General features: G+C 48.4%; 1 protein-coding gene and 1 pseudogene across 1 annotated transcript in view; one reads left to right on the top strand and one right to left on the bottom strand.

Moving 5' to 3' along the window:
• Positions 1-8,774, top strand: part of Ngef (neuronal guanine nucleotide exchange factor) — a 96,237-nt gene that overhangs the window by 18,913 nt on the left and 68,550 nt on the right. The gene's annotated exons all lie outside the window — the stretch shown is intronic.
• Positions 4,334-5,257, bottom strand: LOC110303279 (annotated as a pseudogene).

Here is an 8,774-nt window from a genome sequence, read left to right as displayed (position 1 = left end):
AAAATCTTGCTAGTGTATGCAATGGTGTCAGCGTTTGGAAGCTGATTATGGGATGGATCCCTGGATATGGCAGTCTCTAGATGGTCCATCCTTTCATCTCAGCTCCAAACTTTGTCTCTGTAACTCCTTTCAGCTAGCTGTTTTCTCTCTAATACTCTTTAGAAGCTCCCTGCTTGGGGAATGGTATCACCACAGTGATATGGGTCTTCCTTTATCAATGGACAGTCAAGATAATCCCCCATCAGACATGAGCACAGGCCAACCCATTGTAGACTGTCCCTCCCTGAGACTGTCCCTAGTTATTCTGGTTTGTGCCAAGTTAACAATGAAGAGTAACCATCCCAATGACAAAACTCTTCAATGGCATCTGCTGATTAAAAGTCCAAAGGTGGTAGGGGGATAGCTCAGTGGCAAGGTAGCGCTGCAGGGCATGGGTGGGGGGAGTTGTTACTACTGTGGTGGAAATGTCTACCTTTGAGTTCTTTTACTGAGATGAAGCAAAACCATCCCTCTGGCTTAGCCTGGGTCTGATGCTTTGGCTACGGTTTGTCTGAGCCTTCTCCAGCTCCACTGGAGACCGTGGTTCCCAGCCACATGCATACTATGGCGCTTTCTATGGCTTGGGCAACCGGTTGTCTGTTCCAGTGACCACTCAAGCTGACCTGTGGGCTCTGGGGAGCCCTCAGAGAGCTATGGGGTTTTATGTAGTGGCTGCTCTAAAAGCCAAAGATAAGATGAAGTGACCTGATTTCTTCAAGGGCACACTAGGTCAGGGTCTCTTTGAGTTCCTTATATGAAGTCTTCTAGCAGATTCCTGCTTCAGAAATCCCACAAGCCACAGTCGGCTGCACTGCTGTGTATATCCGCACCCCCAGGGAACACTGGTGCGGGAACAAAATGGACAGTTAATACTCTAGGATCCTTGAACCCTGTGACTACACAGCTGGAAACCTCCCCCTACTTGACCTTTGTACAGGAACCTCTGAGCCTTCCCAGGATTTCCTTTGATCTCTCTCTTTCCCTCTCCCTCTTCCTCTCCCTCTCCCCCTCCCTCTTTTTCTCCTTCCCCCTCCCCCTCTGGTATATTGTACTCACAGAAAACCAAAGCCAAACTCCTCCCTTCTTCCTCATCTTCGTATTTATTTTTATTCATTTATTTATTTATTGGAAGCACGGCAGTCCAGGCTAGCCCTCTACTCTCCTTCTGCCTCAGCCTCCCAAGTACTGTGATTACAGGCATGTGCCCCAGTTCCTGTATGACTTGTTATTCTGATGTATAAATCATGACTATGACTTTTTTCAGATATTTTCCCTGTCCACTCATCCATCAGTGGTCACTGTAAGCCCAGAGCAACCTTTTATTTTTATAAATTGACTCAGACATTTGTCACAGTAAGGGAAAGCTGAGGGACATAGCTTGGTGACCCTGACCCCCTAGCAAACAGAGAGGACACTGGGAGTTTTCTGGATCCTTCTCATGGACTCAGCTTCTAGTTTCATTTCCTGACTCCTCCTGGCCTGCCTCTCCCTTTAGCCTCTTCTGCTTCCACCATCAAACCCAAACATTCATCCCTCCAAATCCCCAAATCCAGAATTTCCTAATCTCAGGCTCTCTGAAGAGCTGATTGCAAAAGCTCAGCATCTGTAGTTTTTCTGTGACTGTAGCATTTGAGGGTTTTGTTGTTGTTGCTGTTATTGTTGTTGCTGCTGTTGTTTTAAGTTTTACACTCTGCAGTTTGCCTGCTGGGCCTCCTGCCTGCCAGGCCTGCAGGCTTCCTTCCTCAGAGCCTTCTCCCAGGTCTTCTTCCTCATCTCCCACACTGGTTCTGTGCCCTTGGACCTCTGCAGTCCCAGCCCTACTCAGCCCCACTTTTGCCAACAGGGATGTCTGGTTTGCTCCTGCTCTCTGGCTTTGTTTCTTCCATCCCACAGTACTCCGGCATCTCCGTTCTTTTAGATAGAACCCACTCAAGCTTTCTGTGCCAGCTCACCAAGAAGAGGTACCATGCATGCATCTGTTTTCTTGCACATGTCCCCTTTGCTGCTACTCCACCCCGGTCTGTAGACTACAGGGGCCTGTGACAGACAGCCGCCAGGCAGTCGATGCTAGGGGCTGGGATGTGGCTTGGTTCTTAAACCCCAATGTGTTTTACTTTCTTTACCAAAGAGAGACGTGGCTTGCATTAGAAACTAGGATTGGGGCTGCAGTGTGGCTCAGGAAAGAGTGCTTGCCTAGCAGGCTGGAGGCCTTAGGTTTCATCCACTGTAGCACAAAACCCAAAGCACAAAGAAACTACAATTGCTAAGTGAGTATTACCCAAACTGTTCTGGACCTTGTCACAATGTTCAACTCAGCCCTTCTGCCAAATGTATCATCTATCTATCTATCTATCTATCTATCTATCTATCCATCCATCCATCCTTCCATCCATCTCAGTCTCTATCTTCCCCTCTCTTTCTTTCTCTCCATCTCTCCTCTTGAGTTTCCCTCAAGGAAAACTAGTGTCCTTTCACTCTCCTCCTTCTAGAGCCAACAAGTACTGCTTAGAAAGGTTTTTATGTGTTGTTCCCTGGATGCCTTCCTGGCTTCCTTCCTCAGGTGTCTGCTCAAGCATAGAAGAGTTCCCTCCCCGAGCCAGCAACCCCACCTCACACACTGGAAAGAGAGTCTCATCTCCCCTGAAGCATCAAGAGCACCTTCTGCACTGGCCCTGCTCTTGGGTGTTTCTCACCCTCGCAGCTCTAGGCATCCTCCCTTCTACCTCCCAAGTCCACACAGAGCCTACATAACCACAAGTACTTAGGGCTTTTCCCACAGACAGAGCTGGCTGGCTTCCAGGCCATACTATGACCTCCACCCCCATCCCCTTCCCCACCCCCACCCCAGGTTTTTGTTTCTTCCCTGTTCCCACACTGCTAATACCCCAATCTCTAAAGTTCAGCTTTTCACTTTCGAGACTGCTTCCCTAGGGATGTTTAATTACCTCCTGTCTTCCCTGAGATCCAACAGTCTCCCTCCTGGGCAGGGCCCAGCTCTGTCCTTTCTCTGGCACACAGGACACAGGGCTTCCACCCAGAACTCCTTCCTGGAAGGGACTTTCAGCCATACTGGAAATGTCACTTGCTTCTTCCTCTGCTATCTAAAAGTTTCCTGTTAAGCCTGTCCCCAAGCCTTTGCTGTTGATAGCCCAAGGTAGACTCACCTTTTACTTGTGGGACAAAGTGATAGAACCTAGTGGGGAAACCCCCACCCAATTCCCGATTCGGCATGCACCCCAAAAATCACAAAGGACCATCTTGATGTAAATACATGAGGACGTTTAATTACGGAGCTCCGGACCGACATGCATCCCACACAGGAGATAACGGATGTCGGCCACGAGGCTCAAAAGCTAGGGGTTTTTATGGGGTAAGGGGCTTAGGGGTGTGGAATTCAGCATAGTGACACACTATTGGCTTATTCAAACATCAGCAGAAAAATTACATATACGTGCAGGGTGTCAGAGTTCTGTGAGTTGTTGACTCAGTTTAGATAGCCCTGTTATGTCCTCACATTCCTCTTTATCTTATGGTCAAGATGTTCCCAGGAATGTTTTAACTACGGGGCATACCCGGGTTTGTTTTTCTTTATTCTCAGCCCCAGGCAGCCTCTAGCTCACAACAACCAGCAATTTCTGAGTACTTTATATGACTTACAGGTCTTGAAATTCATCTTTCTTTCAAAAGGACAAGAATGACCAATTCCCTTCTCCTCGTCTGAGTCATGCCCATTCTTTAAGGCCACCTGTGCTCCTGCATGGTCACCATACTGTTCTGGGTCCCCTCTCTGAGGAGACTCACTGAGGCCTCAGGGCTGCTCACTGAACGTGCCCACATACACGTTCCTGGTCTTCCTCGGATGGTATGGGCACAGTTTGAACAACTGACACCAGGAGATGTCCCCCACCTAGGATCTCCTGGCCTCCTGTGACCTGCTCTTTACCGTTCCTTTCCCTTGCAGCCCCTTGGTCCTTCTGGTGGCCCCTGTGAGTCTTGGAGGCTGAGCCTCATCTTTTTGGGCTATCTGATACCCAGAGCAGCCTTTTTGTTTGTTTTGTTTTGTTTTGTTTTGTTTTTTGAGACAGGGTTTCTCTGTGTAGCCCTGGCTGTTCTGGAACTCACTTTGTAGGCCAGGCTGGTCTTGAACTCAGAAATCCGCCTGCCTCTGCCTCCCAAGTGTTGGGATTAAAAGGTGTACGCCACCACTGCCCGGCCCTACTTTTTTTTTTTTTTTTTTTTTTTTTTTTTTTTTTTTGCTGCTTGATCAATATGTTTATTGTCTTTATGAAAAAAATCTTCATAGAAAACTGCTTTAGCTTTCAGCAGCCCTTTCCTGAGCTCTGAGGAAGCTTGCCTTCTTTTGAGCAACCAGGTCTTTCTTCTGGGCAAGAGACATTTTGGGACGATTCCACCTCTTCTTCACCTCTCTCTTGGGCTTCTTCTCATAGACTGGATTCTCTCGGATAGCAGCATGAGCTTTCTTATACATCTCCTCTATCGTGTCTGGAGTTACGTTGTTCTTGATGTACTGAGAGAACTGTTTCTTAGACGCATCTTCATCTTCCTCCATTAGGTAGCACATGTAGTCTGCCACATTCTGACCCATGATGTGCTTCCGATGTACCTCTGCATTGAACTCCTTGCTTTCAGAGTCATAACCAGGGAATCGTTTGGTACTATGAGGGATAGACAAGCCTCCATCCACAGCTCCCTTCAGGGCCCCAAAAACGTTATTGCCAGTTGTAGTTCGGGCAAGACCTGCATCCAGATAGCAAGTGAAGGCACCAGGCTGACCGTCAATGCTTTCCACATTGTATTCACCTCCATTCACCTCCACTTGGCCTTCATAGATCTTGTCCATGCCAAACCTATTCAGAAGCCTGCGGGCCAGCAGCAGGCCGGTGCAATAGGCTGCAGCATAATTTGTCAGGCCAACTTTCACACCATATTTTGGAAGTTCATGTGCATATGCTGCACAGACGATCATATCCCCTTCTATACGGGCATATGCAATCTGGCAGATGATCTGTCTGTTAGTTACATGAACTATCATCCTATATTTGGGTGTGTTGTACTTATTCTTGTCCTGGATCACCAATTGTTTTCGAGCATAGTAGTCAGTTTTACCCTCTCGCCATCTTCGAAATCTCACTTGGTATCTTTTAAAGTAGGCCTTATTCTTGACAACTTTCACAAACCCCATCCTGCGGAACAGAGACCCCCGGCCCTACTTCTTAAGTACTTAGTGTGACTCTAATGAAGGCCTTCAGCTCTAGGAATGACTCATTCCTATCTCTTTACTCCGTGTTGAGATGGAAAGGGATGATAAGGAGCAGTCTGACTGTGTGTCTTGCCTCCTCCTCCTTCCCGCCCCAGCCCTCCACTTCTCCGGACCTCCATCTGCCTCTGACCTGTCGTATTTCTCATACCCAGCTACCATGAAGGACAGCAGCAGGTATAGCTCACTTGGTTGGCTTCTCCATCTCATATCTGCTGCAGTGCTGGGGTTCTGTCCTCTAGGGCTTTGCTCGAGGGTGGCCCACAGGCTGGAAAAATGAATGTGCACAGAGAACCTGCCATCAATGAGGTCTGGGCTCCAGCGGGACCTCTTATGTCAGAATCTGGCCTTAAACAAGAGCCCTGGTGATTTCTTGAGGTGTCTGAAGGGATCTGGGTCAGGATCCCTATCTGCTCACTGGGCCCTCTCATCTCACAAACTGGCTTCATGTGGCACAGCCAGGCCTGTAGCCAGCTCCCTGCCCCACCTATAACCTTCCCTCCAAGAGTCCTGATCTCCAGGCCTCTGACTCACCAAGGAGGCCCTGCCCACAGCTCAGCTCTGAGCCTTGACAGTCATTTTTGGCTTGTAGTCTCCAAGCACCAAGGCGTATAAATGATGGCCACTCCTGCCTCTGACTCACTGCACCTTCTCCCCATAAGGACTACATTCTCCCCAGCTGTGAGTCAGAAACACGGGGTGTGGTCCTGGCCACACCAGTTACCAATGGTATGGCCTTAGATACATCACTGGTGTGTTGGAGCTGCAGCTTCCTGCCTACAAGGGGGAGATAAATGACTATGGACCTCACAGGGTACTTGTGGGCCTAACAAAGGTCCTTCACGGATCCACTGTTACTGCAGGCAGCAGAGGTTAAGTATGCACAGCTGTGTGCTCAGCAGGGCGCCGACAGCAAACCTATCGACCCAAGTCCCAACCCTAAGGAGCAAGGAACAGGGAGAGATATAAGGATGTGTGTCCCAGACCAGCAAACACTCAGTGATGTTTGCTGAGAAATTGAAAGCTTCTCCCTCAGCTCTTCCTTACTTCCGTTCACAAATCTCTACCCAGAAGTCATACCTGAATCAGAAAGACCCAGGGCTCAAAGCTACTTAGGATTCTAAGGGAAACTTTAGATGATCAAGTGGATGGGCCGAGGGCTGTTGGGCTTTCTAGCAGTTAGTGAGTATAGAATAGCAGTTACGACAAGATTCCAAACTTGGTCCTCGATTGCCTGCACTGTTCCGCCAGTGAAGTATAAATGAGACTGACTTCCATATAGTTTTATAGATTATTTTGCTCTCTGTGTCCTCCAAAGATGGTGGGATCTGGAAATATATTTTCTCAGGGTTCACAGTTCCCATCTCTCTCTCTCTCTCTCTCTCTCTCTCTCTCTCTCTCTCTATCTTTTGGTTTTTCGAGACAGGGTTTCTCTGTATAGCCCTGGCTGTCCTGGAACTCACTTTGTAGACCAGGCTGGAAATCCAGAAATCTGCCTGCCTCTGCCTCCCAAGTGCTGGGATTAAAGGCGTGCGCCACTATGCCTGGCTTAGCTCCCATCTCTTAGAGGAACTGGCTGGAATAGCTTTTGATCTACCTCTGGTCCTTGCCATTGTAGGAGCAGCCATTGTGGCATCTCAGCTTTCCTAGGTCATAGATCTAGCCAGAAGATGCTGTAGAGCATAAGACTCACCCCCACCCCCCACCTATCTCCATCTACTCCCACCCAACCCCCACAGACACAGTCTCCTGGACAAAAAACTGAAACCTGACTTGGCCAATGTTAAGGCAACTGGATGTGGAGATTTGAACCCAAGTCCTGGCATAAAGTCCTGAGGGAGTCCACATGTCCATAACAGCATGCAGTGAATACTGATGACCAGCAGTGACCAGACAATGGTGGACATATTTGAAAATATGGACCAACAGGATGAAGAGGTCACTCATCATCACCTAGCTTTACCTCCATGGCTATCAGGGAAAGACACCCAGGAGGGAACCTTTGCCATGGATACCAGGGCTCTGATGGGATGCAAGGGAGCTCACTGGGAAAAGGAACTGTGTGCTGATGGGGTATCCCATGAGCTGTGCACATTGGTCAACTCATAAAATACAGTCTAAACGCAGTCTACTTTTACTCTATGCAAATCTGTAAAAATCTCTATTCAATTTGTAAAACTGCAGCTTAAAATGACATATAAGCCACTTTTCTCTCTCTGTGACAAAATACCCGGAGCTTAACTTAAGGGAGGAAGAGAAGTCAAGACAGCAGATGTGAGCGTGAGGCAGCTGGATGGTCACAGGGCATCCATAGTCAGGAAGCAGGAAGCAATGGATGCTGGCCCGTAGCTCGGTTTCTCCTTTTTACTCAGCCCATGAATGTTGTTGCCTCTATTTAGGGTGAGACTAACATTAATCTGATCTAGATAACCCCTCACAGACACCCAGAGGTCTGCCTCCCCTGTGAGCCTGGCACGCTGAGAGCTGAGATCTGCCATAGCCCTGATGTTACTATCACGTGGTGACAATTGCTAGGGACTAAGTAAGTGCAGTCAGATACCCAACTTGCAGCAATCCCTGGAAGAACCACTGTGAGATGAGACAGGCCTGGGGAGGAAGTTAGGTCATTGAAACACTCCTTTAAAGGGAATGTTGGGGTCCAGGTCCCTTCTGGGCTTTTCCCTCCACCTTCCGTGAGGTGAGCAATTTCCTTCCCAAGTGCTCATGCCACAATGTGCTGATTCATTGCACAGTTAATCCACTATGGATTCAAATTTCTAGATTTATGAACCAAAGAGATCCTTTTTTTTTTAGATAGGGTCTCATTATGTGTATCCCTGGCTCCTCTGGAACCTAACTTGCCATATAAACCATTCTAGCCTTGAACTCACAAAAACCTGCCTGCCTCTCAGATGCTGGAATTAAATGTGTGCACCACCACACCCAGCTGGTATAAGGACTTGATCTCTGTTATTTTGTCATAGCAACAAAAATCAAACTGATACAATTGTAAGAATAATGACCTTGAAGTCAAAATGCCCATGTTAGGGCTTCAGGATCCTGCCCGATCAGAGAAGAAAGATGACGACACCTAGGTAGTCAGTCCTGCTATGGTCTCTCTTTAACCTGACACCCTGAAACCCACATGGTCCAACCCAAAACTGCCCCCACCCACATCTCTGACAGGCCTCACCATCCTGTCACCCTGGCCACCAGCATCAGAGCTCTGGCTGTGTTTTCCCCATAAGTCCTCATCCCAGGTATCGACCTGCCACACCGTGCCGCACCTTTACCTGGTCACTGTGCCACTAGACATCAAATCCTGATATCTGCTGGATCCGTCGCTTCAAGGACCTACAAAATTCAGAATGGCTTCTGCTGTACGGCACCTAGACACACCTCCTCTGTCCCCGGGGGTCCCCTTCTGCTTGGCTCAGATCCAGCTTTGCATGGAGCA

The sequence above is a fragment of the Mus caroli genome, chromosome 1 (genome assembly GCF_900094665.2).
Source record: "Mus caroli chromosome 1, CAROLI_EIJ_v1.1, whole genome shotgun sequence".
Taxonomy (NCBI): Eukaryota; Metazoa; Chordata; class Mammalia; order Rodentia; family Muridae; genus Mus; species Mus caroli.
This window is presented reverse-complemented; position numbering and strand designations above follow the sequence as displayed.